This window comes from Cavia porcellus, unplaced genomic scaffold (genome assembly GCF_034190915.1).
Source record: "Cavia porcellus strain 051 isolate PalLab524CR breed Dunkin Hartley unplaced genomic scaffold, mCavPor4.1 scaffold_2, whole genome shotgun sequence".
Classification (NCBI taxonomy): Eukaryota; Metazoa; Chordata; class Mammalia; order Rodentia; family Caviidae; genus Cavia; species Cavia porcellus.
The window spans coordinates 66722216-66747240 of NW_026947485.1; the positions used below are offsets into that span (position 1 = coordinate 66722216).

Consider the following 25025-nt stretch of genomic DNA (forward strand, 5'->3'; position numbering starts at 1 on the left):
TTGTTGTTTTTGTCCTTAAATAAAAAAAAGAACTCATTCTTAGGCTGGGCATGTAGGTCAGAATAGAGTACATGCCTAGCATATGTGACATCCTGGGTTTGGGCCTTAGCAACAAATAAATAAATGAATACTCAACCTCTTTGCGCTTTGATTTCATCATTTATAAAATGGCAGACTATTTTTATGTTACATTTATGTTAGTCATGTCACACTAGGTCATGTCACATTATGTTATGTTGCACTGTGCTGGGTAGAGCTCCAATTAAGTTAATACTCATGAACTGCTTAAAACAGTTCTTGGTGTATAGTTAGTGATCAATACAAGTGAGAAACAATGAAAATGGTTCCAAATAAAACATTTGGGCAACATTTAAACTCAAAACTGCTGCAACAGATGAAGAATCTGATTCATTGGTTTTTATTATATATGATTTTACAGAAATTATCATTTTAAATGGGTGTATTTTTCATGTATAATTTTTAGCCAAAAGAAACTCTTGTGAAAGTCTCACCAACAAAAAAGTTATTTCCAAATTTGTCTCACCAAACAGCAGAGGTTCCTTTCACTTTTTTATTCCTTACAGATGAATTGACCAACTTTCATTCCAAACAATGACAAAAGATTCAGTTTCATTTTCACCTCAGTCAGTGTACACACTGACATACGGAGATTAGAAGAAACTCAAGTCTCATTGAGCAAATATCTAGATGGGGTTCTTTCATGAAAGGCAATTTCGAATCGGATGCAAGTTTCTTAGGAGACTTGGCCATCAGTTTTGTTTGTTTCTGGAGAATTCTAGAGGAATATGGCATTTCCTGGATTCCTGGGCACCACTGAAGAAACATCTTATAAGCTCTAACTTCTGTATCTTCCTCAACAGAAGAACCATTGGGAAATAAATGCCTCCCCCAACTCCCAAGGTTCTTGTAAGAATTTTTTTAAAACTGAAAAATAAAAGCGCTCTATGAATACAACAGAAAAACTACAAGCAAAGCTCTTCTTAAATAATTTTGGCAGGCCATTCAATAGCAGGTAGACTGGTTTATCTGCTAGAAGAAATATACCTAAATTAACACCTTTCACTTTTCAGAAGTGTTAATACCATATCTACAAGAGAAAATTCACACTGAATGAGTCATCTGGAATGCTTTAACGTTAGTTATAAACAAAACGAGTCTGGCCAATAGTAGGTGCTCATAAATGTTTGTTGAATGAATTAGGAAGTACTATAATGTAAAACATTTGACAAGATTTCACTCCAAAGGCTCCAGAGGCAAAACAATGGCCCAAACAACACTGTAACTAGGGAGACAACTTTCATGCAGTGGAAACTGAATAATAACAAGAACCAGAGCCTAAATGGTAAATGCTCATCTGGCAGGCTCAACAATTACAATGACTGTCCAACATGAATGCCTTAACATTTATATATATTAAATAGAGTGTAGGGTTAAAGCAAACACTGAAGATGGCACTAAAGTCTTACTTGCAATTTATCACTGCATAAAATACAAGTGGACGACATGGGCTCTGAAAGGAGGCAGAACATTTTGCAGTAGGCACAAGGGTAGAGCAAGGAGTTCCTGAGGAGGAGAGGAAGGAGCAGATAATCTAAAGTAACATGCGCACTCGAGCCTGAGAAATGGGCAAAGGAGGCGTTACAATTCAGGACTCGGCTAAACGCTGGCTACAACTCCTGGAGGAGGTTGGGAAAGAGAAAGAGGAATTCTCTTCATGTCGTGTTAACAGAGGCTTTCTCCTACTATACATTTCATCTCGTATCAGACTTTGTCCCAATATTTGGTGACTATTGGTCAGTATTTCTTTTTTCAATAGCTTTCTTGAGAAACAGCTTGGCTTAGTGTATAGCTCATCCTTTTAGAATGTACAAATCAATGAGTTTTGTGTATTCACAAAGGTGAATCACCGCCACCATCTAATTTGAGAGCCTCTTTGTCACCCCTGTAACCTGGCCCACCTAATCATCACTCAGCATTTTCCTCTCCCCAAGGGGCAGCCATTGCTTGACTGTCAATCTCTCTAACTTTGCCTGTTCTAAATATTTCCTGTAAATGGAATTACATGGCATGCGGTCTCTGTGACTGTTTTCTTCACTCAACATAATACTGTCAAGGTCCATCCTCAATGCACCATGTGTCAGCATTTCATTTCTTCTAACTGCTGAGTGATAGTCCACCACTAAAATATGCAACCCTAACGCTTTCACCAGCTCAGAAACATTCAGGTTGTTTTCATTTTGGAGGTACTATGAGTGAAGTGCCATAACCATAACCATTTGGATAGACAGGTTTCTGTGTGGATGTATACAGGAACTGAGTCTAAATTTGTTCTCACTCTTTGAACATTAAAATACAATTCACATAAAAGTAAAAGTCACTATTTGAGTAGTACATTTTACTGCGCTGCAGTACCCACACAGCTATACAAAATAATCACCATCATGGAACTCCAAAAAGTGTTTCAACCACACCACACAGGGACCCTATTAGCTTTAAAATAGTATTGAATCAGTAAGTCTAGAGTTCTCTGTTCTTCCCTTTACCTTATAAAAATGATTTATAGTGTATCTTGTGCTTTTTATTCAAACTGGAATATACTCCATGCTTTTGAAAACAACTGCATTAACTTTGTTAAATATGAGGTTTGTCAATATGTAACTCACATGCCATCAAATGCACCCGTTTAGAGTGTATGATGTAGTGGTTTTTACTACTTTCACGAAGTTGGGTGATTGCGACCACTGTCTAATTCAAGAACATTTCCATCACGCCAACAAGAAGCCCAGCACGGGAGCAGCCAGTGGGTGGCTTCTCACTGCCTCCTCATGCTGGCTCTGGCAACCATTCCTCAGCGCTCTGTCTCTGGTCTGCCTGTTCTGACCTGTATTTAACCTTGGCAGGAATACAAAGAGACTTTTAGACCACTATCCACTAATCATCTTTGTGAAGCATAACTACTTTGGCTATGCATACAAACACTTACTGCTTTCATAATACTGATATTTTTGGAGAGAATTTAAACATTTCCAGAGCCCCTGTGCTGAGGATGTAAGAAAAGGGTCATTCACATGCACTATCAATTGGAGTTTAAGCAGCATAACATTTCTCAAATCCAATTTAATCAGATGTGCTAAAAGTCATTAAAATATACATATTATTTCAGCCACAAGCTCCATTTACTCTAAAGAAATTATCTTTGGGAGCCTGAAAAGGAAATACAGATAGATAGATAGATAGATAGATAGATAGGTACATAGATCATGATGCAATTAAGAATAGCAAAAATAGGAACCAAACTAAATACTGTTCAAACAAAACAAAGAATTAATTAACACATCATCAATTATCATATGGTTATTAAAAATTTTGCTGAGCAAAAATTTGGGGAAAATGTGATTTTTGGTTAAGTTTTTTAAAGATACTGGTTAAAAAACAGTATTAAATATTTTCCCAACATTATATGCATTTCATTTTATCCAAAAGAGAGTCCATGCAACATAAAATTTGCACCAAGGTAACGTATGTTTCAAGGGATAACTTTTGTGTGGACGTTAGCAATTTCAGACCCACATCTCCAAGAAGCAGGGATACTATTTTATCACTATAAACTGTGCTCAGCTGGAGGTCAGATCATGCCAGCTTGAGGTGGCTTAGTTACTTTCAGTAGAACGAGTCCCTTTTAGACAATTCCAGTCAGAATTGGTTTATTAATTGGTCATTTCAAAATTGGAATCCTGTCTTTACTTCTCAAGAGTTCGTCCCCTCCTCCCTCTTCAGGATCTCTGGGAGAGGCAGTGGTTTTCAGGGCACAGTGGCCCTGGAGATGGAATCCCGGCTTCCAGCTTCCACCCCGCTCCCCTTGCGGGTTCTCACTGATGGGAGGTGGCAGGGGTCTTGCTGGCTTATCTTGAAGACTTGTGCTTTTGAGGGGTTGGGTGTCTTTCCCTCTGCTCACGTCTATTTTACCCACTATCAAGAGCCTGCCACTGTCCACTCCCAACTCCTTTTCCACACCCATCTCTCCAATCTCAGCTCACTTTCTCTAACACCCCACCCTGGGTTCTAAGTCCTCCCTTCCCAGTGGTTCCTGGAAGGCCACTAGCCCATTCCTCAGCAGTCCCAACCTCCAGGATATGACCCACTGGTATTTTCTTTCTGCCTTGTGCACTTGGAGGAACAAGGGAGTGAGGTTATCTTCTCCATCTTCTGTGTGTGCCGCAAGTGAGTCAATGTCAGCCTACCTAAGTGGCCTTCTTCCAGTAATTCTGTTTTTTTTTTTTTTTTTTTTCCTTTGGTCTTTTTCCTTTTTATTGGTACCAGGGATCGAACTCACGACCGCCTGCTTGCAAGGCAGGTGCTTATGCCGCTGAGCTAAATCCCCAGCCCCTTTCCAGTAATTCTGGATTGAAGAGACCAAGAAAGCTCGTTCCATCTGCTGCCCCCCCCCCTTCTCCCTTCAAATCCAACTAGGTTAAGTTTTAACTTCCTAAAGGCCATAAAACAAAGGCCTGAGGTAATAGCTCCTGACATCCTGGGTCTTCCCTATCCAGAAGCCCCATCACAAATTGTGTTAATTACATCAGATTGTATTAGATTGTACATTCTTCACAAAAATAGCTTCGTTTATATCATAGTAATACCTGTAACTGTAAATGTGTGTCTTCCTTTTACTCTGGGTAAAAGATTGATATGTTGATCAATGCTCTCTGTAAAGAATTGTAAAATCTTACCTAATCGATATGCTAACCATTGTTGCCCTCTACAAATAGAACGGTTGTGGTGCTAAAGTATGTGCAGCTCCACCCCCACAGGAACCAGTGTTCTTAAACAGTTAAGACAAACAGTCTTAACCTAAGACAGATCTCTCAGTCATGAGACAAATGCCCATTCCTAAGAAATGCCACCCCTTCTAGGGAGACACTCCCTTGCCCCACTAAAAAACCCAATCCCTTAAGGACAGCTCACCATCAGCTCTGCTCTAACCGCTATGATTGGCTTCTGTAACAATGCTTGCTTGCTTTGCGGTTTTAGGCCTTAAAAGGCACAGCCCTGCTCGAGTAAGGGGTTCTCCGTTTCTACCTGTTTGGAGGACCCCGTGTACACGGAATAATAAAAACCCCATTGTTCTTACATGAGAGCGAGGCCCTTGGAGTCTTCCTCGCGACACCGGTCTAACAGGATGATAGGAGTACAAGATCCCTAGGGTGAACAGAAGATGAAAATTTTCTACTATATTCGCATAGTTTTCAAGGGAGACGGAATTAAATAAATTCTACAAAACAACCAGTCTTTCCTCTCTGCTTTCTTGCCCCTTCCTTCACTTTTTCTTTCCTTTTCCTCTCCATGTCTTCCCACTGTTGATGAGAAATGGTGGATACGAAAGTCTCAAGGTGTGTGAAGTAGTCAGGGATCAACATACAGGTTTAGAAGGCCTCAGCATACAGGTGTTGGTTCAACTGTGCAGTTAAATGTGTGATCATGCACAGAGGAAAGAAGCCAAGGAATCATGTTTTGTTTAAAGAGATAGAAGAATAACAATGAATTTTGTTTAAAAACTCTGGCATATGACAAGATAAAAATAAATTCTATGAAAGAGAAAGGGCTTTGTCATTCCCTCTGTCAAAAAAAAAAATGTTTTTAACCAGCAACCAGGGTCTTAGGTGGGGATGGACACAAAGTAGTAAGTCCTGTGGATACTTTCACTAGTGACTTGGCCGTGGACACGAGTTTGAAGGATGCTAGCAGGCTCTAAAACTGTGGCTACCTCTACGGACTATGTGTTCTGAAATGAAGATCTCTAAACTGGAAATTCTTTCACTGGGAACATTTATTTTTCAATTAACAAACAGAAATCTTTCCTTAAGATTGCCTTTGCCAGTTAGGTGTCTAGGGAAATGTAAGGAAGGATGGGCTGATGGACGGATGGGTTTATGGCTGCATGGCTGGCTGGAGCGTGGATAGATGAATGAATAGGTGGATATAGAAGAGGGATAAATGTGGGTGGTGGAGGTGTGGGTGACTGTGTACGCATAGGTAGATGAGTAGATAGCAGGAAGACACTGCTGGTGACCACATGAGGACATTAAACAGTGTGTAGAAAGGTCACTTTTTAAAGACTTTACAATTAATTACTTGAATGGACAAAAACATATCAAAAGTCAATCGATAGCCACCACACTTGGCAAGTCCTTAAAGTAAATGTGCTTGACCTCAGAGAGCTTTCAAAGTAATAGAAGAAGAGACAAAGAACAAACACATTAATACATAATTAAAAATTGTGAAAGTGCTTCAAAGAAAAGTATCCCCTTGTTAATATTCAAATTTTTACATTTCATTAAATGAGAAACTAACAAATTAGTGATCTAAAATCCTCCTTACACAAGGAGCACTGACCACCACAGAGTAAAGAAAATTGAAGATACCCACAGGGGTTTTAATTTCGTTGTTTCAGTATTGAAGCAAGGGCCTCTCATGTGGTTGGCAAGCAAGCGCTCTACTGCTGAGCTTAATTCACACCCTGAGGTCACATTCTTTAAAATGGAAAACTGGCCTCTATCTGGCACTTTCTTGCCTCTGAGACACTCAACACCACAACTTAAAAGAGGAGAGGCCTATTTTGACTCACGGTTTTTAGAGGTTTCAGTCCAGGGTCAGCTTGCCCCAAGGCAGAAAAGGCCTGGTAGTAGGGGCCTGGTAGGAGGGGCCTACTGAGGACATGGCTCACATCAGCGCAGCCAGGAGGGAAAGGACCCCTTTCTGGTCACATCCCAAAGACTGTCTTCTGCCCACTGCTCCCCACCTCCTAGCCGTCGATGAGCCCTGACGTGTTCCGTGGATGAATCCACTGATGAGGGCCGCACTCTCACGATCCAATCCCCTTTCCTTTTTTCTTTTGTCATAGGATTTTATTTATCACTATTAAAAACCTGGATTTTAAGCAGACTCTTGGCCTGGTGGTTCATATCCATCAGCTCCTTGAACTTTATCTCCAGCCTTGTTCCCAGTAGCTTTTCCAGAGCTGCTGCCTTCACCATGAAGCTCCGTGAGCTTTCCCAATTCACACTTGGGCTTCTTCAGCATTTTTACTTTTCTGACAAAGACATCACGAAGAGGATAAATAGACTGGCAAGCCTTTTCTGTGTCTTTCCCAATGCTGTCTGGAATCATCTATTGACCAATCGCCTTTTCAAAGCTCTGCCTCTGCAGACTGGAGGCTTCGAAGGGACTTCTGTATCCAAACTGAAACAGCCTGCTTGCTTTTCCTCCTGGCCAGTTTTGCTAGGAAGAAAGAAAAGAAAAAGACAGGAATAATTTAAATTTGTATTTACATTTTACAGTAAACTAAGAATGTTCACTGAATGTAAAAATAATATAAATGTTTCTTTTCGCCCTCTTTCCTCCATATCTAATATCTGACTTACTGATATTTCTTTTAAAACGTTACACCCGCAATATTGTTGCAAGTATCCGTCACTACTGCATGAAGCCACCCTTTGGCGGCTTTAAATTCGGTATAACCTTTAATTACCTTATAGTATCTGATACATAATATATTAAAGGTACTGTAGCTTGTTTAATACCATATTAGCCCTTAAATTTTATATTTACTTATTTGGCAGGGGCTTTGATATACATTTTTTTTTAATGAGAAAGACTACTAATGTGTAGAATATGGAAAACCAGCAAATTCATGTACACCCAATGTAATTAATCATTACTTATGAGCATTATTTTTTATTATTGTCATTAAAGTACAGGACTGAGTAATGTGTGTCAGTCATAGTGTACAAAATATAACAACCCAAAACATCTGAAAATTAAGATATATTTAGGTTGTCCTTAATACATATTAAACCTCTCTTATCATGCATAACCATATAATTAGTCTTTGCAATACAAGCATAGTACGTCCTTATTACTAAATTGACTAAATGTTTGTCACTGCTGCAAACAAATTAAAATGCAGGCTGCTTTTAGCTTTCTGCCAAATATAAGTGGTAGGTGCCCATTCATAAAAAGATATTTCTTGTCAAACCAATCTCCTGCCTTTCAACAATAAAATCGAAATTATCTTCACTAATTTCCTTTGTTTCACTTTGTTGAACTTTTCCTCGTGTATAGGATTCTAATGTATAAAATGACCTTAGCCATGAGAATGATACATAAAACCCTAAGAATTTAAAAGTGAAAGTATCACCCAACCTTTCTTGTTATTCTTTTCAACCAAGGTAAGATCTCAGTCGGACAATTTAAAGTTTTTATTTTGTCATGTATTCTATATGCTGTGAGTTCAGGGAAAGGGGAACCACATTATATGAGATTGTTTTTGACATCTGAATGTTTCTTTTTTTTTTTTTTTTTTGTCTTTTTCCTTTTTATCAGTACCGGGGATCGAACTCATGACTGCTTGCTTGTAAGGCAGGCGCTTATGCCGCTGAGCTAAATCTCCAGCCCCAATATCTGAATGTTTCTTTCAGCACTGGATTACTTTCTGTGTTCCTGATCCTATATGATTTACACTCTAAAAAAGAAGAGTCAGGCCATTACATCAAGGAAGTAGTGCTTGAGAGAATAAAAGTCTCCTATAGTTCAGAGAAAAACTACAAACTGTATTGCAGGGAGAAACAAAACTTCAGTGAGGAAATGGCACCCAAATGGGCTGTGATGGATTGGAAGATTTCAGTGAATTAACATGTTGCTTGCTTCAGACTTAAATAAGAAAGAAAGCACGGGAGAGACTCAGATGTTGGTGAAAGCGTTAACAAAATTGAGTTTAAAAACGGTTATTTTCTGAAACAAACCTATAGCATATTATAGCTAAGTATAGAAGTTAAAAGACATTTACAGGTATGTTTAATGAATTTCAGAAGATTTATAGCAACAACGGTTTTACCTAATTAAAGCATACATAAAACATCTACTCTGCCCTGCCAGGGAGCAATTGTTCAGTAGTAATAGCTACAGTTAGTAGTATAGTTGAGTTAGTAGGATCAATGGTTATAACAGAGCTTAACTGGGTATTTTAAGCTGTTTAACATTTAAAAGGATAGATTAATCATTTACATATTACACAAATATTAAGCATACAAGCTGATAAGTTTTGACGCATATGACTGACCCCTCTCAGCACCCCATTGCAATACAGAACATGCTGTTGTAGGGGGGAAGACCCCTATCCAGCCACTTCCTGGTCCTTTCTCCCCACCTCCCTCCATGCTACCAAAATTGATTCCTGTAACCATTGACTAATCTCACCTATTGAATTTCCATGAAGTTCATGTGCACAGAGAAATACAATGCATAATGTTTGGAATTTATTTAAAAATCAGCATTAAATTGTATCCCTTCTTTACGAGTGCCTGTGTCTGCTCAGAGCTCCGTGTTGAACACATCTTCCCAGGCTGTGGCTTCTCTATTCATCATTTAATGGTGATTTTTGAAATTATTAAATTTTGATAAAGATCACCTTACTTTTTTTTTTCTTTTTCTTTTTGTGATTACTGCTTTCTGTATTTTCCCTAAAGAAACCTTTGCCAGCCTTGGGGTTGCAAAGCTATTTCCCTATAATTTCTTTTAGGAGCATTATACTTACAGATTTTCTATTTGGGTCTAAAGTCCCTCTTAAACTACTATTTGTGTATGACATCAGGTATGAGTTGAGGTCCATTTTCCCCCATGTGAGTACCTAGTTGTTCCAGCACTGTTAGATGAAATAGCTTTGTTCAAGTTTAATTTCCCTGAAATTATGCCAAGAAACAGGAAGTTTTTGAAAGATTATAAAAGGAAAGTAGGAGTAAAAATGATTCCTTGACTCATACTTGAGTCATTCTTTGTACTCGTATAGCAAGCATGTAGAAATGATCATTTATATCTTTTTTAAAAGTACAGCCTTACACACGAACATGCGACAGCAAGACCTAAATGAACTAACAAAATTATTTTGTATGGAAAGAGTGCTCAATCCTTTATTGAAAACTTTCAGCATTTTTATTTTTCAATAGAAGCCTTTGAAGGCAAGTAAACAATCATTTCTGGGGGAAGAGGAGCAGTGAAACTTTCAGTGAACCTTTTGACTATGCAAAGATAAAACTAAAATCTCTTCCAGATTGGAGAGCTTGAAGGATTCCAGAATTATACTGCAGATCATGACACAAAATTGGCTGGGTCAGGCTTCACACCAATCAAGAGTGAAAATGTAAACTTTGTCTTTGTCTCTGGTCTTCAGATGAGACAGAGATTTGTATTCTGGATGGACAGATAACTTGAAGACAGCGTAAACACGCTGGGGGAGGGGAGGCAAGTAAAAAACTGCAAGCATCAGTTTCACTTGGGAAGAGGCTAGAGTGCAAATTCTCAGACCCACTTTAGAGGTTTGGTACTGGAAACCTGGTGGAAGGAGAGGACTCAAATTTGTAACATAAGCCCAGCCCAGTTGGTCACTCTGAGGCACACTTGAGAATCACTGCTTTGCAGAACTGCACTAGTTCAATACCCACTAGCTACATCAAGCCATTAACTTTAAACTATGTAAAGTTAAACAAAATGAAAATTCATTTCCGTAGTCATACTAGCTACATTTCCAGTATCTGATATAATAGATCACACATGGCCTTACAAATAAGGTGATCTTATATCCCATTTTCTCCAGTATACATGCCTGTGCCTTCATAGTTATTAACAGCACAACTTTTTCATTCTCAAAAGTATCTCATTTGTAAAGTAAGTTTGAGTGGTAAGTCACACTATCTCACAGCTCTGACATACAACTTTGACTTTATCTTAAGAACAGTAGGAAGATATTGAGCACTTTTAAGCAGGGAGTGGATATTTTTTAAGTGTTCAGGAATAATCCTTCTGACTTTAGAGAGATTAACGAAGTGGAGATCAGTTACCACATTGTTATAACTATTCAGGCAAGAGATGATGGTAACCTAGGCCACAACTGTGGTATTGTGCATGTAAAGAAATGGGAAGAATTATAAACTAGAAGAATGCAGAATAGATAACAATTGGATATATGGACAGATGGGAGTCAAGCTGATTACTCTCCTATTTTTTCTAGGCAAATAATATCCAGGTAATAATATTATATTCTAAAATAGGAATAAGAGGAAAATGGAAAATGGGATCATGGCTAATGATGATATTTGCAGAAGGAAACTTAGGACTTTTGTGTTTGGAGCTCAGGGAGGAGATGGAGGTTTCAGTCTGAGATTCATTAGGAAGTGAGATTCCCTACATAGACTGTAGAGAGTGTGAAGCACAGAAAACTTGCAGTGGAGCTCTGAGGAGCACCAACTACGGGGGCAGAGCATAAAGAGCCAGCAAAGGAAAACCAGGGAGTGTAGAATAAGGGCTATAAAGGAAGAAAAAGAGTTTTCAAAAGAATGGGCTTTCCAGAATAATACAAAAATGTCAAGTGGAATAAGGTCTAAAAGTGCCGATGAGGGGCCTTGGGGACACTGGTAACAGAAGTTCTGTGGAACTGAGGAGGTTAAAGACTGTGTAGAAAGGAACGAGCCTGAGGGCAATGACTGGAAGGGAGTGGGGACAGCAAGTGCTGACAACCTGAGGCTTTCTCGAAGAGAAGGGCAGAGATATAGCAATGTTGCAGAAGGAATCGCAACTGAAGATCTTCTTTTAAATATCACACTCGTGTTTGAGTGCTAGTTAGAAGGAATGGATAGAGATGGAAGATTTGAAACTATGGAATAGGGAGAAACAGGTGAACAAGATCTGTGAGAGCTGTGGTGGCGAACCTGGGGCACGCGTACCGTAGTGGGCTGTTTGTATCATTGAAAATTCTCAATGGTTTGCCATCGCTGATCTGGAGCACCAATGAAGGTTGCACTAGATATCTACTGCTTGCTACTAAATTCTTCTAAAATTTAGCTCAGCTCCAGGGCTCAGATCCATTTGGCCCAATGTCTCTCATGAGTCTATGGTCAGACTATTTGCTTGGGTTGTGGCCTCCTCCACAGACTCCACTCAAACTACTCTGGGTCTAAAAGCCAGTTTGCTGTCAGGCTTCAGTTTTTCATGGGTTGAGGACGTTGGCTTCCTGCAGCCCATCACCAGACACATCACTTCTCTTGGAACACAAACTTCACAAAATGGTAACTGGCTCCTCCCAGAGGAAGCAAGAATGAGAGAGACCTAGGGGGCATCTGAGATCAAAGTCACAATCCTGTAACCTAAAATTGGAAGTGACTCCTGTCAATGTTTGTATATTCAATTGAGAAGGAGCAAGTCACGAACTCCAACTGTCCCTCAAGAGGAGAGGTTTACACCAGCATATGAATAATCAAGAAGCGGGGCTCTGTGAACTGTTGCGTGGATGCCCAACACAGCGTGATCTACTGCTTTCTTTTTTAGATACCGAGAATTGAACTCAGGACCTTGTGCTTGCCAGGCAGGTGCTTATGCTGGTGACATATATCCTGGCATGTGATAAACTTTAAGGAGTCCTCTGGTATTAGAAAGAAAGAGGAAAAGTTGTTTCTCAATTAGAGTAGTTTTGTATAGTTGTGGTGGAATGACAAGAATACTCTCAGACAGTTCTGTTTTCTACATACACGAAGACCATTCTGAGAGCAAAGACAAAATTAGGACGAGTAGAGTTTTGATAGTGGAGATAAATATCATGGTGTGAAAATAGTAGAGAGATTTTGAAGAAGAGGTAACAAGAGAAAGAGCTGAGTTGACACACAAGGTTGGCTGGGAACGCCGTGAGCTGTTGAGTAGGTGACTGCTTCCTCATGATTATCTGCTTTCCTTATGGAGAAATGGGAAAATGTGAAAAATAGGTAAGACTGACACCAAGATTCTTATAGCCATAAAATCTAGCAAAATAGCTGTCAGTTTCAGAGTCTAGGGATCTGTCACACAGAAAGTTTTCATGTGCTCTAGAGCTCACAGAAATCAGATTAGTGCAGAATTGGCCAGGCTACTAAGTTCCATGCCATAAAGTTTTTGATTTAGCTGCTTTCACTGAAATTCCTGTTCATGAGTAGAGTCAAATCCATCAATCACAGAACAGCACTAGAGGCTTTTCATGGATGATACTAGAAATATTATCTTAGAGAAAATTCTCAAAGTACGATTTTAAGAAATAAGTCCACATATGAACTCTATTTTCTGATAAAGTTTAATTTAAAAAGCTCTACTTTGATGCTTCATTTCTGGTCTACAAAATTTTTCCTTATCATCAAAAGAAAGAGTCAGCCTCCCCAGAGATTTAAGTTACATCACCCGGTGGGCCATAGGTAATAGGGGCTGCTCTCTTTCTGTTGTCTTCTTTCAAGTGAGCTCATCTCTGCATCAGCCACCTGGCAGAGGGCAGGAACTGACAGATAACTCACGTGTGCAGTCCTGTCTCCCACTTTTGTTGGATGGAGAAGGTGAAATCAGTTAAGCACTATAACCTGACCAATTTCAGGCTTAGTATTCAAGGAGCACTCTAAGAGCAGGACATTAAATGGCAATCTAAGGTGAAAGAAGATAACATTTTGCTATTCTTGAGACAGCTTAAAACCAAGGGACCTATTTGAAGAAAACAGGCAGTTGCATTGCTTGGATAGTTGATATTTTCTTAGGTTCTGAAGAACAAAAAGCTAAAAAAAGTTCAGGATTAACCAGTAGGAGTGTTGACACATTGGTCATGAAGGAATAGGACACAAAGGCAGCAGAGGCGGAGTGTGGGCAGAGCAGGTCTGTTGCTGGGGAAAGGCCGAATGGGTCACTGAGCTTTGTGGTAAACAGGTAGGCCCTAAAGATGAAGTTTGAAACTCCATGATCCCTAAGTGTTTCATAGAGTGTTATCATGGGATTATCTATCACATCACTGACTGCCATACCTATCAGGAATTAACAGGAGAATCTTTTTCATATTTCTGTGTTTTATTAACATTTAATCCTCAATCCTTCTGCAGAGCGGATACTCCTACTTGATCTTGTAAGAGAAACAAAGCAGCTCAATCAGGCCTGGATAACTACTAGTAGATATGACAATGGAGAAGATAACTCCTTCTGATGCAAGACTGACCTTCAAATATGTCCCTTTCGTGCATTTTTTTCCTCAATGTACAAGGAAAAGTGTTTACTGTAAAAAAAAAACTCAAAAAAACAGAGCTATCCATGAACTCATTCATTCAATGAAAACAGAGCTTAGGGGTGACATGGATATAATAATGAATAAAAGTCCCTGCTCCAGTAGGTCCTGCTTCCTAGTGAGGGAGACTGCTAAGTGAAAAGCATAATAATTTTAATTAATGAAGAAAAATGAGCAGGGCAATGAACTGGAGAGCAACTGCTGGATGGGGTGGGGCACATTAGATGTGGTCCTCAGACAGCGACACAGGCTAAGCTTCCAATGAAGTCTGGTGGAAGAGGATTTTTAGTGTAATAACTGTTATCAAAATTTTCTATGGTAGAAGACTTAACCGGTGCTATACTTGGACCAAAGCAAAGTGTGGCCTGAGCTGTACGAGACAATTAGCACTACTGGCTAGGGCAGGGCCATGAAAGACCTTGTGGTCTGCGGGCAGATAGCATCTTACTTTTGGAGTAGAAAGCCAGGCTGGAATTTTAGCCAACAAATGCACGTTATCTGATCTCCATTTTTAAAGGATTACTTTGGCTCTTTTGTGAAGCATGAATAAGGATTAGAAGGAAGTACAAAAAATAAAATTAAACCTATGAAGATATTTCCAAAACTGTACTCTAGAGTAGATACAATTTTCTATGGCTTTTAAACCTCTGTATCATGAGGATATAACTGTGTTATTAAAAGTCAGTTGAAGTACTTTAAGAGTTAATTTATGAAAATCTTGCCTGTATTTTACCTCTATTTATTTTACTATTCTCATTTTGATATTTGCTCCCAGTGTTCCCTGTTTTAAGCATGGCAATAGTAGTTATGCTTTTATTTAATCTTTGACTATATTTTTGACCTTATAAAAATCAATTCCTTCCCCGGTACCGATAAAAATGAAAAAGACAAAAAAAAAAAAAATCAATTCCTGAGGGGCTGGGGATTTAGCTCAGTGGCATAAGTGCCTGCCTTGCAAGCAGGCAGTCGTGAGTTCGATCCCTGGTACCGATAAAAAGGAAAAAGACAAAAAAAAAAAAAAAATCAATTCCTGTTGTGAAATGGGGCCACAAGATCAAGAGGTAGGGGTGTTGCATTGTTTTATTGTCATCTTGATTAAATTGGGAACTACACTTCCCAGAATTCCTTTCTCTGCAGTTTAGAGAAGGAGTTGGCCAAAGAAGATCTTGTGCAAGCGTTGAGCATGAAAGCAAGGCAGTGGCTCCTTTACTTGGTGCAGGTCTTTGTTGTCAGAATAGGGCAGGATCCATGTTATCCTGATTCTTCTCTTAGCATCCAGCCTTGCTCCTGATGGCTGCCCTGTTGATGGACTGTGGCCTGGCTGCAGGTGCCTGATGACATATCCATCAGGAGCAATGACTTCCTGAGACTTCTTGCAAATCTTGTTTGGGAAATCAAACATCTGAATCCACATCAGTAGCTCAGATTCTTCCTGCACTGGTTATCTATCCACTCCAGTGATAGAAGTTAGCCTAATGACTTACAATTCTCTCAAATTTCCCGCAATTTGGTTTTTCACTTCCTTAGCTTGTGTGGGGAAGTGAACTGTGTAAGTTCTATTAATATAATATCTCCTTTATTCTGCAGCTTTTAGAGCAACTCTGCTTCCCTGTCTAGCACAAGATAAGTATTTTGATGGTTCTTATTTCATATTGCCAGTTTGCTTTCCTGAAAACTCATACTCATTTCAGCACCCACCAGAAGTTTATGAAAATACCCATCACCTTATCCTTTTGACAGTTTTGATGTTTTAACTCACTTTCAATTTTACAGGGAAATGTCAGTATCTTTCAGTTTCATATCTTTTTGGTTACTGATGAAATTGAACTATTCTTTCTGTGACTTTTTGATGATTTTGTCTTTTCGTTTGGGAACAATTACAATACTTAAGAAGAAGATTTTTCAAAAATATGAGAAAACTTTGTAACAGCTTTATTCATGGTTTTCTCCTTTAGTCACTTGGTTCTCCCTACATAAGTTCTTTCATAGGTTTAAGCTTGTTGAGTTTTTCTATTCTTTTTTGAGGCATAATTAAGCATGATGAATTCATAAATCAGTAGATAGGAAATTAATAAGTTAGGGCTTTTGGACTGGAAACCAATGGAAACCAAGTCAGCTGAACCTAAGGAAAATAGTATAATATGTGAATTAATATAATTCATTACCTTTGGAGATTTAGGTATCGGCTCTGTGAGGATAATACCAATGCAGAAACAAGTAAACTCTACAAATATCAATTCTTTTTTTAAATTTTATTCAAGAGTTAAGTTCCCAGGAGAGAGTTTTAAATTGACCTACTTTCTGTCAGAGGCTGATCTTCTGGCTCCATCTGGTTGCACAGTGAAAAGGCCTCATGGAAAGAGGCTACAACACTCCTTTCTCATTTATAGTTAGAGACAGGCACTTAAATTTATCATTTAGCAAGAGTATTTCCAATTCAGCCAAAATAGTTTCCCAAAGGAAACTGGGGCAGTCCCGAGCATCCACAGACAGAAAACAATACTCTCAGATGAGTTGTCACTGACACCGAATACAGGCAGAGTGAACACATTTTTAAATCTCCAATTTTTTTTAACTACACTTATCTTGAGAAATGTCATTTATAAACTTATCTAGGAAATATGTAAAATAAATAAATTTCTCTTTAAAAATTTTGCAAGATTATCTGAGTTTTATAGCTTTTGCAACCACTGGGAGATCAAATTTTGGTTGGGAACATTCTGCATGTGTTTATCACACTAAATAGAAAAACACTTGTCAGAAAACGAGATAATTCTTATACAGAAATTTTAATATGTGGAATTTCTATGAGGAATAATCTCTAAAAGGATGATTTACTAAAACATACAAGCGTTTACCAGGTTTGGCAAATCCTATCCACAACTTTCAGCATCTTTTATATAGAACTTCTCTTTCTCATACATTTTTCTTTTGCAGTTTCATAGCTAAAATATGAGTGTATATTATCAAGCAACTACAGAGATGATTTTTCCCCACTTACTACTGCAGCAATTATTTTCTAGTAAGAATAAACAGTAAGACCTGATGTTCTGAATTGTTGGTTGAAAGCCAGTGTTCATTTGGCAGGTAGGTAAGCACTGTAAATAGAAAAACTACTTTGAAAGGAAACCCAAACCTGAATTTATAAGCAATTTAGGGTTTTAAAAAGAAAGAATAAGAAAATGCTGCTATAACATGAGGGAGCTTTAAGGATACAAAGAGCTTCTTTCACATTTGCTTCCTCTCTCGGGTCTTTGGTTTCTGGTTTCCATTTTTCTGTGCATCTCCATCTTTTCCCATCTGTTTCTCTGTCCCTGCCTTTGCTGCCTCTATACACAGTGTCTTTTTCTACATAGAATCGTGGTTATAGCTTCTCTTCCCACAAGCTGCCTGCTAATAGCCACTTCTCTTTATCCATAGTACCTGTTTCAGACAGGCTCATGAAGACTCAGTTCAAGAACACACTTTTAGCTTTGCTGTAGCCAGTTGTGTGTTTGTGACACTTTTTTGCTCAAGGGGATATGAACAGAAATATAGGACTTCCAGGTTATACCCTTAAAAGGCGTGTGCATTTCCCACTTGTATTTCCTGCTGGTCATGGAGAACAGGAGATAGTCTGAGCTGCAGAAGCAGCCCTGGGCCCAGAGAGGAGGCATTGGGTAGATGGCACAAGCAGCCTGCAGGCTTGAGCTGCCTACCTTCGGGCTCTCACGTGGGAAGAAACTTCCATCGATTCCATTCTGAGGTCTCTGTCACAGAGGCTTTTATTACATTCTAGACAAAATATACCCTTCAAGATTTGAACTATGTGAGGGTGAGTGAGAAGGCTATTTGTTTTTCAGAATTTTTCCCAGCACTTAGAACAGCTCTTATGAAGCACTCAGAAAATACGGATTGAATGTTGCCATAGGATGAGTTTGTTGAAGTCCTAACTTCAATGCCTCACAATGTGACTGTATTAGGAGATAGGAGCTTCAAGGTTAAACGAGGTTATTAAGGAGGGGTCTAATCTAGTGTGACTAATGTCCTTAGAAAGAGAGGACATTTAGACACAGACAGGCACAGAGGATGTCATGATATGAGAGAAAGACAGCTATCCATAAACCTGGAAGAGAAGCAGCATTGGTGGAAAGTAGCTCTTCTGACACCTTGGTTTCAGACGTCTGCATCCAGAATTGTAAGTAAGTAGGTAAGCACATTTCTATTGTTTAAACTTCCTGGTCTGTATAAATTTACTACAGTAGCACTATCAAACAGATTCAAATGTATTGCTGATAGGGTAGTATTGAAGAAGTTTATCTCTTTCTAATAAATGAATCTCTAGTAGATTAATCAAGGTTAAAAACAGATAAAAAATTTTTTTCTGGCAAACAACATCAACATGTGGAAGCATCATTTAAATACAGAGACCATTAAAAATTAAAAGTTCAATATTTTCAAATGCATTGATTTTAGTCACCACAACCTCCATAACTAACTAGAAAATGTAATTACTATTGAGAAAGTCAGAGGATGTCATGGTTTATGTCTGTGTCCCCCAGGCCTCATGAGTTTGCATTGTTCATATGTGATGGTTCATTGTATAGTGCTTGGATTGATGGTGTCAGTGCTCCACCCACATTGGGTAGATGGCCACATAGGGGTGGAGCCAGGATGTGATGTAATGGCAGGAAGAAGGTGTGTCTTTCTCTTTGCTGGTTCGAGTTTGCTGTTGCCGGCTGCCATGAACTGCAGCCCAGCCATGCCTACCTGTCTTGGAGCCAACTGAGTGTGGAGGGAAATCTCCAAAAACTGTAAGAAATAAACCTTTCCTTTCCCAACTTTGGGCTTCAGGTATTTTGTCTCAGCGACGAGCATAAAGTAACTAAGACAGAGGATATATTTATATTTTAAATTATTTTTCAGGCAATAGTAAAAATGTATGTGCTCAGATCAGAAAAAAAAAGTTACTTAGAGTTTTCTATAACATTTATGAGCTAAAATCCATAATATACAAGTGAGAGGATAAACTTCTACAAATTATGTATTTTAATTAAGAATTTCCATTTAAGATCGCAAAAATCTACTTTAGCCAGGTTATGGAGGAAATCCCCATAATTTGTTGGAAAGCTATGGAGAGTCTCTCTCAGAACCCCTGGGCAGGAGGGTGGGCCTTAGTGTGTGGAGCACTGCCCCTAGGAACCGGGCCGCTGTCCTGCTCTGTGTGTGAGCCTCTCTTGGTCTCTCCTTTTATGCATTAGCTTCATTCTTGCACCATCCACCTTCCTGATCACTGATCTCTGAGCCAGAGCCTCATGTGTTGGCAAGCATGTCATACACATGTGGCAGATGTATAGCTGAGGAGTTGTTTATGAGGGGCTGAGTTGTTGTTGGGCTAATACCAGAGAAGTCTGTTATATTTACTTTTAAAAGTTCACATGAATGTATATATTTCCATCTGAATATGTTCTTTGACATAAAAAGCCATATATCTAATTAGAACATACTTTCATAGGGAAAATGTTGATACACCAATTCAAATTGATAAAGTAATTATATTAGTCAGGTTTTTACTAGAGAAAACAGATATAACACAAAATAGACACATGTGTAAAAAATTACGAGATTTGCTCACCCTGGTCAGCCAAAGAGTTGGATGAGGAATCTGCAGAGGGTGTCTGCATGCTGGAGGCCGAAGGATTCAATCCACAGTCCGGATGGAGTTCATCCCTGTGTCTTGTGCAAGTCTACACCAGCAGCCCAATAGGTCTGTGACAGAAGGCTAAAGGTTCTACACCAGAAGGCTGAAAAGTCTACACTGGAAGGCTGAAAGATTCAAGGAAGAAGCCTAAGAGTGTTCACTGGAAGCCAGAAGATGATATTCTAGCTGAAGGTGAAGACTGGAGCTCCTCCAAAGAATGGCACCTCATCCATTCCTCCTTCCCTTTTATACTGTCCCAGAGATGAGCTACCCTAGGGTGGGTCCTCTACATCCTAGGGTGTAAAATTGCTAAGCTTATTTAGTTAAGTTCTAAATGTCTCAATTTGACACAATCAATCAAGCACTATAGTAATTTATGCTTTCTGATCACATAGGTTCTATATGACCACAAGAAGTTAATGGTGAGAATTAGGGTAGCTGGTAGATAGCCATAGTATGAGGTTAACCTTTGTTTACTGTCATTACAATCATACAGGACATTGAGGTTGGGAAATAAACAAAACTGATGATATACACATGCCTATCTTAAAATTATGAATGCCATCTGTTGAAAACAGAACGTTTTATAGATGTGTTTCCTGTTAATATGTTTTAACTGCCCTTGCTTAAAAAAAAACTGATAATAAATCAATGCTTTCAAAGACTCACCACAGTGTTAGGAGGAGGTGCAGCCCCTACTCAAGCCATTCACATGAAACTATCCAGAAGTCTATCAGACATATTCCTTTCAGCCTGAAAATGGCAGAAATTCCACTCTGAATTGGCCGGAGCAACAAATGAATTAGCTTGTATAACTAGAAAGTCCAAGGATAGGGTTGATTTTCGGTATAGTTTATGTGGAGACCCACATGACATAACCATAACCCAGGTCTGTCCATCTCTTGGATTGCCTCTGTTTGTCCTCAACTATGTTAGATTTGTTTTAGCACAGATCCTACCATCAGGATTGTGAAATGATTACCTGTGCTATCTGCAGATCCAAGCCAAAGGGCATTTCTGCTGGACACTGTGCTATGTAGAACTTCTCTTCTAGTTCTGTCCTGGACAAACCCCTCCACAGGGCCAAGGCAACATGCTTCTTACAATCTTCTTCTAGTTTTTTTTATTTTAAAGAGAAAAAAAACCAATAAAAACAATAACAGGGAATTTCATAACAATAATCGATATTAACAATGGTTAATGTATTATGTACTGTTATCTTCAAAATAGTTGCTCAGATTAAAAGATACAGATCTGAAAAATTAATCAAACTATACCATTCTTTTCAATGAACTAAAAGAAATTATGATTATCTTAGTTATCTTCTTGTTATGGATTAAAAACTGGTGGCCAACTTAAAGCCAGATGAATTAAATCAGCATGGTGCTGAGCATAGATGTTCCATTTGAGGAAAGTTGCCAGCATAGAGATGTAGAGAAGATGAGTGAAGCATTGTGGATTTCTCAAAGTGTTGCTGTTTGAGCTGTTAGTTCTCCTGGAGGAGCTTGTCATGACTAGCTTCTCCAGTGTAGTTTAACCATCATCATTGGAGGAGCTGGGGACCTTGCTGGTGAGAGTGGCTGTTATTCACTTTGGGGAGCTCTGGTCCTTACATCAAGAATCACTTCCTGGCTCCAGAGGGGAAGACATGTGCTGTTTAATCTCCAGGAGAAACTTGTCATGCTGGCTTTGTGTCATGTACTAAACTGTTCATATCATCGGAGGACCTCGGGACCTCCATCACTGAGGATGGCTGTGGTGCTTTTCAAGGCAGCCCTGGTTCTTATTATCAGTGTGACTTCTTGGCTCCAGTGTAGAACACTCAACCTAAAAAAATGTTCAATATTATACTGGCAAGCAGAATGCAGCAAATCATCAAGAAGATCATACGTGATCACCTTTTGGGATCCATTCCAGGTTTGCAGGGATGATTCAACAGATGGAAATCAATAAACACAACACATCACATGAACAAAAATTACATGATTATCTCAATAGATGCAGCAAAAGCTTGTAATTAAAGTCCAACATGCATTCATGATGAAAATCCTACAAAAAATTGAAATAGATGGTTTTTACCTCAATCTGATAAAATCCATCTATGACAAACCATTAGCCAATATCAGACTAAGTGGTAAAAAATGGAAATGGATTTTGCCCTAAAATCAGGAACAACACAAGGATGTCCACTATTGCCACTCTTGTTCAATATAGTTCTAGAGTCATTAGAGCAATTATACAGGAGAGAGAAATAAAAGATAGGAAAGGAAAAAGTTAAATTATCATTATTTGCAGATGACATGATACTCTACATAGAAGATGCAAAAAACTCCAACAAAATCTTTCTAGAATAAATAATCAAGTTGAGTAGCATGGTGGGATACAAGTTCCACACTCAAAAATCAATAGCATTCCTGCACACAAACCACAAACATCCTGAGAGAGAAATTAGGGAAACCATACCCTTCACAATAGTATTCAAAAAATGAAATTCTTAGGAATCAATCTAACAAAAGAAATAAAAGATTTATACATTTTAAATTACAGCACTCTTAAAAAGGAGACTGAAGATGCCAGAAAATGGAAAGATACCCCTTGCTCTTGGATAGGAAGAAATAACATTGTGAAAATGACCATATTCCCAAAACTGTTATACATGTTTAATGCAATCCTGATCAAAATACTATTAGCATACCTCACAGGTCTAGAGAAAACATTCCTGAAATTCATTTGGAAATAGAAGAAATCTATAATATCAAAGGCACTCCTGGGCAACGAAGGCAAGGCAAGACGCATCACAGTCCCTGGTTAGAAGTTACACTACAAAGCTACGGTGATAAAATCAGCATGCTAATGGCAAAAAAAAAAAAAAAAAAAGAAAAGAAAAAAAAGAAAAGAAAAGAAAAGAAAAAGCCCAGACCTCAGGACCAATGGAACACATTAGAAGATGCAGACACAACTCCAAACACACTAAGCCACCTTATCTTTAAGATAGAGACTGAAATGTCCACTGGAAGGAAGATAATTCCTTTAATAAGTGGTTTTGGAAAAACTGGCTTTCCACTATGCCAGAGACTAAAACTAGATCCATGTCTATCACCATGCAGTAAACTACAATCAAAATGAATCAAAGGTCTAAATAGTTGAACAAAAACACTGTTTCAATATTTAACACTATGAGAGAAAGTTGATAGAAATCTAGTAAGACATAGGGGTAGGCAGAGAGTTCATGAGCAAAAAACAAACTGCACAGGAAGTACTTCAATGAATCAACAATTGGGATTTCTTCATATTAAAAAATTTTCTGCACATCACCAACAAACTGAAAAGAAAACCCATGAACTGACAAAAAATTTTACTGAACTGCCCTCTAAGGACTTTTACCTAGAACATAGAAAGAATTGAAAAAATCAGATCCCCCAAAATCAAAACTCAATCCAAAAATGAGTATCTAAGATAAATATATACTTTTCAGATGAAGAAATACAAATGGAAAATATGTGAAAAAATATATGTGTATGAAAAATGTTCAACCTTGCTAGTCATTCAAGAGATGCAAATTAAAATGACACTGAGATTCCACCTCACCCCAGAAAGAATGGCCAACATCAAGAAATCAACCAGTAGCAAATGCGAGTGGGACTGTGGGAAAAATGGAACCCTTTTCCACTGTTGGTGGTAGTGTAGTCTGGTACCATCATTGTGGAAATCAGTGTGGAGATTTCGCAAAAAAAACTCTAGGATTAGTTTCCATTTGACATAGTTATTCCCCTTCTATGTGTTTTTTCTGGAAGAATAAAAAACATCCTAGCACAGCAGTATATGTGCCCCAATGTTTATAGCAGCACAATTTGTAATAGCTAAATTGAAAAACAACCCAAAGGCCCATCAACCATAGAGTGGACAAAAAAGATGTGTCATATTTAAATAATGGAGTACTACTTAACTATAAAGAATAACTCTAGGCTTTCATAGGCAAATGGATGCAACTACAGACCATACTCCTAAGTGAAATAAATCAAACTGCTCTGTGCAAGCGAAAGGGAAAGAAACTGTTCACAAGGAAAGAACAACTAGGATGGAAGAAAGGAGAAGTGAAGGAAGAGAATATATATAACAGTTAACATAGTTATAATACTAATTTCTTTTGGTTCATTGAGAAAATTGGTTTGTGCTTGTATTGTTTGACCAATTTTGCATACCTATATCTTGCAATCTGAAGACAATGTGCAAAATATTAACCATTGTTAATTTCTTATTATTGTGTTGTGAAAATATGTATCATTTTAAATTTTTGTTTTCTTTTCTCTCTTTAAAGTTAAAAAAAGAATTGAGGGAAGCTTGAGAAGAGAAAGAAACAGACCCAAGTGTGTGCTATCTTCTCATCAGTTGTGCTCCACTGCACACACTCGAGGATTTGAATCTGCTCTTGCTGGTCAATATAAAATATTTGACCTGGTAGAAGAAAACAATTTTTATTCAACATTGTATCTGTTTTATGCTTTTAACAAAGTTAGACATATAGTTCTATATTTAAAATGTAATGAAAGAAAGTGAGTAACTATCTCACTTCTAAGAGAGATCCTAGTATTTTCTCTGGTGGGGAAATTTAAAGTCACTTACCCACCTCAGAATGAAATGCTGTGGGATTGAGAGACCTTAAATCTCAACCTCCATACCCTGAAGTTGGGACCAAGATGCAGCCAGCCTGCTTAGGCTAAAATGGAGGGTGGGGTAGATCCCAAGCAAAAATTGGGAGTGTTGCTGGAGACAGGGTCCAAGTGCAGTACTGGAAAATTTTGTCTGGAAGTCTGTTCTAGAATACTTGATGCCTTGTTTGATGATACAGCCTGGAAGGATCTGGTTGACCCTAGAAGAAGAGGATCACTATTAGGAAAGGAAACTGGGTCTACAGACAGAGAGACTGAGGGAGATACAGTAGCCATGAGCAGGACAATTGAGGAGACAAGGGAGAGGAAAAAGAGCATTATAGCTCCGGGGTGTCCAGGCAACAGAGACAAACCAGAGAGTCCAGGTTTGATGGAAGTAGACATTTAGAGGAACAGGCCACAGATCCCAGTCTGGTATGAAGCATTATGTGTGAAAAGCTTGCAGGTAGACTAAGGAACTTCCAGGTGGACAGAAACATGTGAAGTGGTGCCCGTGAGCAGAGTTGTTCATGAAAAAGAGAAAGACAAAGGGGATAGGGCAGAG

General features: G+C 38.6%; 1 long non-coding RNA gene across 2 annotated transcripts; it reads right to left on the reverse strand.

Moving 5' to 3' along the window:
- Nucleotides 1-402: 402 nt before the first annotated feature.
- Nucleotides 403-22976, reverse strand: LOC134474594 (uncharacterized). 2 transcript variants are annotated; one of them, XR_010045457.1, is made up of 3 exons: nt 20794-22976; nt 19746-20564; nt 403-7299 (listed from the first exon to the last, which is right to left on the reverse strand). It is a non-coding gene; the product is annotated as an uncharacterized LOC134474594 (long non-coding RNA). The 2 variants fall into 2 exon arrangements; XR_010045456.1 differs by having other exon boundaries at nt 19746-22976.
- Nucleotides 22977-25025: the final 2049 nt, after the last annotated feature.